Consider the following 6,798-nt stretch of genomic DNA (forward strand, 5'->3'; position numbering starts at 1 on the left):
TTGCCAAAATTCTGTTGAGGATTTTTGCATGCATGTTCATCAGTGATATTGGCCTGTAATTTTCCTTCTATGCGTTGTCCTTGTCTGACTTCGGTATCAGGGTGATGTTGGCCTCGTAGAATGTGTTAGGAAGAGCTCCATCTTCCTCAATTTTCTGGAATAGTTTGAGAAGGATAAGTATTAAATCTTCTTTGAATGTTTGGTAGAATTCTCTAGAGAAGCCATCTGCTCCTGGACTTTTATTTTTTGGGAGGTTTTTGGTTACTGTTTCAATCTCTTTACTTGTGATTGGTCTATTCAGATTCTCTATTTTTTCTTGATTCAGTTTTGGGAGGTTCTAAGAGTCTAAGAACTTATCCATTTCTTCTAGATTGTCCAATTTGTTGGCATATAGTTTTTCATAATAGTCTCTTATAATCTTTTGTACTTCTGTGGTATCCATTGTAATGTCTCCTCTTTCATTTCTAATTTTATTTGTTTGAGTCTTCTCTCTTTCTTTCTTAGTGAGGCTGGCTAAGCGTTTGTCAATTTTTATTATCTCGAAGAACCAGCTCTTTGTTTCATTGATCCTTTCTACTGTCTTTTTTGTTTCAATTTCATTTATTTCTGCTCTAATTTTTATTATTTCCCCTCTTCTACTGACTTTGGGCTTTGTTTGTTCTTCTTTTTCTAATTCTGTAAGTTGTTTGAGATAGCTTATTTGGGATTTTTCTTGTTTATTGAGGTGAGCCTGTATTGCAATGAATTTCCCTCTTAGGGCCACTTTTGCTGTGTCCCAAATGAGTTGGTATGATGTGTTTTCATTTTCATTTGTCTCCAGATAATATTTGATCTCTCCTTTGATTTCTTCAATGATCTGTTGGTCATTCAGTAGCATGTTGTTTAATCTCCACATCTTTGCCCCTTTCCCAGCTTTTTTCTTGTAATTGATTTCTAGTTTCATACCATTATGATCAGAAAAGATATTATTTTAATCCTCTTAAATTTATTGAGGCTTGCTTTGTTTCCCAACATATGGTCTATCCTTGAGAACGTTCCACATGCACTTGAGAAGAATGTGTAACCTGCTGTTTTTGGATGGAGTGTTCTATAAGTATCGATTAAGTCCGTCTGGTCTAGTTTTTCATTTAATTCTACAATTTCTTTGTTGACTTTCTGTCTGGATGATCTATCCATTGGTGTAAGTGGGGTGTTGAGGTCCCCTACTATTATTGTGTTGTTGTTGATATCTCCTTTTAATTTTGTTAATAGTTGCTTTGTGTACTTTGGTGTTCCTGTGTTGGGTGCATATATATTTATACGTGTTATGTCTCCTTGGTGGAGTGTCCTTTTTATCATTATGGACTGCCCCTCTTTGTTTCTCTTTACGTGTTTTGTCTTGAAGTCTACTTTGTCTGATATAAGCATGGTGACACCTGATTTCTTTTGTTCACTATTAGCTTGAAGTATCATCTTCCATCCCTTCACTCTGAGGCTGTGTTTGTCTTTGGGGCTGAGGTGTGTTTCCTGCAGGTGGGATATTGTTGGGTCTTGTTTCTCAATCCATCCTGCCACTCTGTGTCTTTTGATTGGAGAATGCAATCCATTTACATTTCCAGTGATTATTGAAATGTAGGGCCCTAATGCTGCCATTTTATCATTCATTTTCTGGTTCTCCTGCATTTCCTTTGTTTCCCGTCCCATGTATTTTGGACTACCAATTCAGTTAGGTAGTTTTCTTTGCTGGCCTTCTTAGTTTTCTCCTTATTGGTAATTTGTGTCTCTGTTCTAATTATTTGTTTAGTGTTTACCATGTGGTTTGTATAAAACATCTCATAGATGAGATAGCCCATATTCTGATAGCCTCTTATTTCCTTAGACGAAGCTGGTTCCATCCCTTTCCTCTTCTTCTAAGTTGTTATTGTCACATCTTTTTTCTTCTTGTGTTGTGAGTTTGTGGTTAAAATGACAAGATTGTATTTATTCTTGGTGTTTTCCTTCCCTTTATCTTTAATGTTATAATTAAGCATTTGCTAACCTGTTCTGATGGAGAGCTGCAGTTCTCTGATTTTGTCTATCTACCTATCTCCTTGCTCAGGGTTTTGTAACCACTTTCCGTTTTTTTTTTTCTTCAGGTATGAGGGCCTTCCTGAGGATTTCTTGTAGGGTGGGTCTTGTGGCAATGAACTCTCTTAACTTTTATTTATCTGGGAAAGTTTTTATTGCTCCATCATATTTGAAAGATATTTTCACTGGATAGAGTATTCTTGGCTGAAAGTTTTTGTCTTTCAGAATTTTGAATATATCATTCCACTCTCTCTTCGCCAGTAAGGTTTCTGGTGAGAAATCTGCTGACAGCCTGATAGGGATTCCTTTGTAGGTTATTTTCTTCTGCATTGTTTCCCTTAATATTTTTTCTTTGTCATTGACTTTTGCCACCTTTACTAATATATGCCTTGGGGTTGGTATTTTTACATTGATAAAGTTTGGCAATCTATTGGCTTCTGTCACATTGATTTCCAGCTTCCTCCACAGGTTTGGGAAGTTCTTAGCTATTATTTCTTTGAACAAGCCTTCTGATCCATTCTCCTTCTCTTTCCCCCCTTGGATACCTATAATCCTTATGTTGCATTTCCTAATTGAGTCAGATATTTCTTGGAGAGTTTCTTCATTACTTTTTAGTCTTAGTTGTCTCTCCTCCTCTATCTGAAACATGTCTATATTCCTATCCTCCAGACTGCTAATTCTGTCCTCCATATTATTAGCACTATTCTTCAAGGAGTCCAGATTTTTCTTAATCTCATCCATTGTGTTTTTAACCTCCAACATTTCTGATTGGTTCTTCTTTATAGTTTCAAGCTCTTTTGTGATGTAGCTCCTCAACTTGTTGAGTTGTCTATCAGTATTCTCTTTTAACTCACTGAGTTTTTTAATGATAGCTATTTTGAATTCTTTGTCATTTAGGTTATAGATTTCTATGTCTTCAGGATTTTTTTTCTGTGTACTTGTCATTTTCCTTTTGTTTTGGAGATTAAATATATTTTTTCATACTGCTTGATGGCATGGATTTGTGCCTCCACTTGGAGATAGAGTTTGGTTACTGCTTCCACTTGCTGCCACTTGGGGGAAGAGGGAGCAGCTGTGTAATCTGCACCCACCAGGATCCCCATCAGCTGTTCCTGACCAAGCCTGGTCCACTCCTTGGGATCTCAGTGGCCCTGTGGGGTCTCCTGTCAACTGTGGGAGGAATCACATGGGAGCTTTGGGTTGCTGCCACCTGCTCCCTCAGACCCACCTAGACATGCCCCGCCTTAGGGATTGCAGCAGTGTTATGGGCTTCAAGGCAGCCAGGAGCTTGTTCACTCAGACTCACAGCTCCACCATCTGGTCCCACTGGATCTCACTTGCCCCCTCAGGGCTGCAGCAGAGCTATGGGCGTTTAATGCAGCCGGCAGTTTTCTTGCCCAACAGCACCACATCTGCTCCAAGGTTGCACCAGCCTTTGTGCTTGGTGTGATGGGCCTCTCCCCTAGGGCCAAGCTGAGTCTCTCCCTGGGGCCACTGTGGGACCATAGATTTTCCCACTGGACCAAGAAGCAATCACACTGGGGCTCCAGATTGTCACCGCCTGATCTCACAGTCCTGCTGGTTCTCACTTGCCCCCTTGGGGCCACAGCAGAGCTACGGGTGTTTAAGGCAGCCAAGGGTTTATTCACCTGGACTTGGGGCTGCGCCGTGTCTGCTCCTAGGTCACAGCAGCCTTTGCGCTTGGTGGGCAGGGCCTCCCTACCAAGTCTGAGCCCGACTGATTCTCTAGGGTCACAGTGGGACTGTGGACTTTCCCACTGGTCCCAAGAGCAATCACAGGGGAGTCAGGGCTCCAGTCATCTATTTCCACAGTCATGCTGATGCACACACCCACCATTGGGGCTGCAGCAGTGCCATGAGTTCTTCAGCCAGGAGAGAGTCGCTCGCAGGTACTGTGCTGTCAGGTGGCCAGAGAGTTCTCACCTATCTCCACCTCCTCCCTGGGGTAGTCCATCTACCTTCCGATGTATAGCAGTGTGGGTCTCTCAGGCATCCTGATATGCTGCGCGAGTATCCTCCATTGATCAATGAATGTCCATTTAGCTGTAGTTTGAAGAGGAAGAGACAAAGAAAACCACTCACTCTGTCATGTTGCTGACATCACTCCGATAATGTCTTTTTTCATGTGTTAATTTTTTCATCTATCTTCCTTTCATTTTCCAAAATCTTAGAGGGATAGATGTATTTAGTGCAGGTGTTGGCAAATTACAGTCCACAGGCAAATCCGAACTGCCACTTGCTTTTGTAAATAAAGTTTTGTTAGAACACAGCTACACCTATTCATTTATATGTTGTCTATGCCTCTTTCATGCTACAGTGGCAGAGTTAAGTAGTTGCAACAGAGACCATATGGCCCACAAAGCCTAAAATATTTACTGTCTGGACCTTTAGAGAAAAAGTGTGCCACTCCTGATTTAGACTATACTGCCTCCATACCAAGTCAAGTATCCACTTTCAGCCACTGTACAGGTAAATGATGCTATTTCTTGCTATTTCTCAACCACACCAGGCCCTGTTTTGCTTTGTGCTTATTTTTCCCTCCACCTAGACTGGACGTTCATCTTCCAGACAGACATATGGCTCACTCTTTCATCCAATTCAGGTCTTTGTTGAAATGTTCCCCTCTCAGGGGAACCTGGCCTGACAGGTCACCCAATTTAAAATTGCGAATACATTCCCCAGCCCACCCCAGCTCATGCCAGCTCCCTTTTCCACTTAGTTTTCTCGACAACATTTAGTGTTATCTAACATCCTCTATATTTTGCTAACTTATTTGTTTATTGTCTTTCTTACCCTATGGATTTTGGGTGGTGGTATTCACTACTATATCCCTAAGACTAGAATGGGGCCTGAAACATGGCGCCCAGTTAATATAGTATTTGTTAAAAGAATGAACCATACACAGTAACTATGATAATTACTCCCGTTTCGCAGATGAGCAAACTAAGACTCTGTGAGGTTAAAAGACTTGCTAGAGATTGCATCGCAATTAAAGGGGAGAAATAGCAACGGATTCCTGAGCCTCTAGGCTTAAGCACTACAGATGGAACCTGTTTCTATGGCTACTCTTTGCCTCTACTGTTCTTTCGTTGCACAGCTGGTTACTAAGCATAGCACCCTATCTAGATCCAGGCACCATTCTAGATTCTATTTAGGACAAAAAGAGAAATATGGCCACAGTCCCTGACATGAAGAACCTTAAAATCTATTCCTTTCTATAAATATATATATATATAGACATATATGTGCATTTTTATTTTCTTTTATTTTACTTTTTATTATGGAAAAATTTCAAACACACAAAGGTAGCATAGAATATTGAACCCCCATGGTCCATCACCCAGTTCCAACAATTGGTAACATTTCCCCAATTCTGTCTTGTCTGTCCTCCTCCAAATTGGGTTGTTTGCTGGAATTTTTTAACAGATCCCAGACATCATGCCTTTTCACCTGCAGATACTTCAGATGTATCTCTAACTAAGAGGGACTTTTTTTAAACGCAATCACCCTGCCATTATTACAATGAACAGAATTGACAATAATTCCTCCATGTTTCATAATACTCAATTCACACTCAAATCCTCCCGGTTGTCCCAAAATTGGCTTTGTGTGCCTGTTTTTATGTTCTCCTGTTTTTTGTTGCAAATATTTCTGTAATTATTCCAAATAAAACAAAAAAGCAACAAAATTTTATGTTAGATAAATTACAATAGATACACAACTAAATATTATAATATAGATTACAGTGCATGATTTTTAAAAAAGGAATAAAGCAAAATGAGATGCAAGGGCATGGTCCAGGAAAGGTGTCCTGGAGGATATGGCATTTGAATTTGGCCTTGAAGTATGGGATTTCAGCAGACAGAAATTGTGGGAAGAGCATTATCAACAGAAAGAAGATTCTGAGCTAAGTCCCAGAGGATAAGAAAGTGGAGCTGTGTCTGAAAAACAAGGGGCCCATTTTATAGGAACAAATGCCACCATGAGCTGTGGTTCTCTGTGTGTGGTCTTAGGACTAGCAGCTTCAACATCACCTGGGAAGTTGCTGGAAATGTAAACTCATAGGCCCCACTCCAACCCTGCTGAGTCAGAACGGGTTTAAGGCCCAGGATTCTGCATTTTAATAAGCTCTCCAGGTGATTCTTAAGTTCCCAAAAGTTTAAGAAGTGCTGCATATAGAGCACACTGGGAAAAGGTGACCATGAATGCTAGCCTAACAACAATGACCTTTATTTGTTTGCCAAAATAGGAAGGCCCTCTGGAAGATTGCTGAGCAGATCTCTGATTGTGCTGTGTGTCAGAGCTCTGAAGCAGGGACGAGAGGGGCGGAAATAGAACGTTAAAGCAGGAAGATCAGAGGAAGCCTTTGCAGTGGCTGTAAATTGGAATTATAGAAGCAGCCTGCTGTCTATGTTTCCCAGCATCCATTCACTCTTTGGGGCTACATAATGCAGGTTTCTTCTGGAGTGGCTGTGTCTTTCCCCACTCTCAGTCTATCTGCTTCAGATAGAGCATCCTCCATCCTCCATTCCAGACTCCAGGGTTGATCATGTACTCAGACTGGCCAATAAGAGCATCTTCTCCTGGCCAGAGTGATTGATTCACGGATGGGAGCCAATTAGAATCTGTTAGATGTTGTGAGGCTTTGTCTGAAATCTCTAAGTGTAAACACAAGATATGCTTTCCCATGGGAAATGTGCAGCCTCCTTGTGAGTGGAGAGGTGAGAGCTT

The sequence above is a fragment of the Equus quagga genome, chromosome 6 (genome assembly GCF_021613505.1).
Source record: "Equus quagga isolate Etosha38 chromosome 6, UCLA_HA_Equagga_1.0, whole genome shotgun sequence".
Lineage (NCBI taxonomy): Eukaryota > Metazoa > Chordata > Mammalia > Perissodactyla > Equidae > Equus > Equus quagga.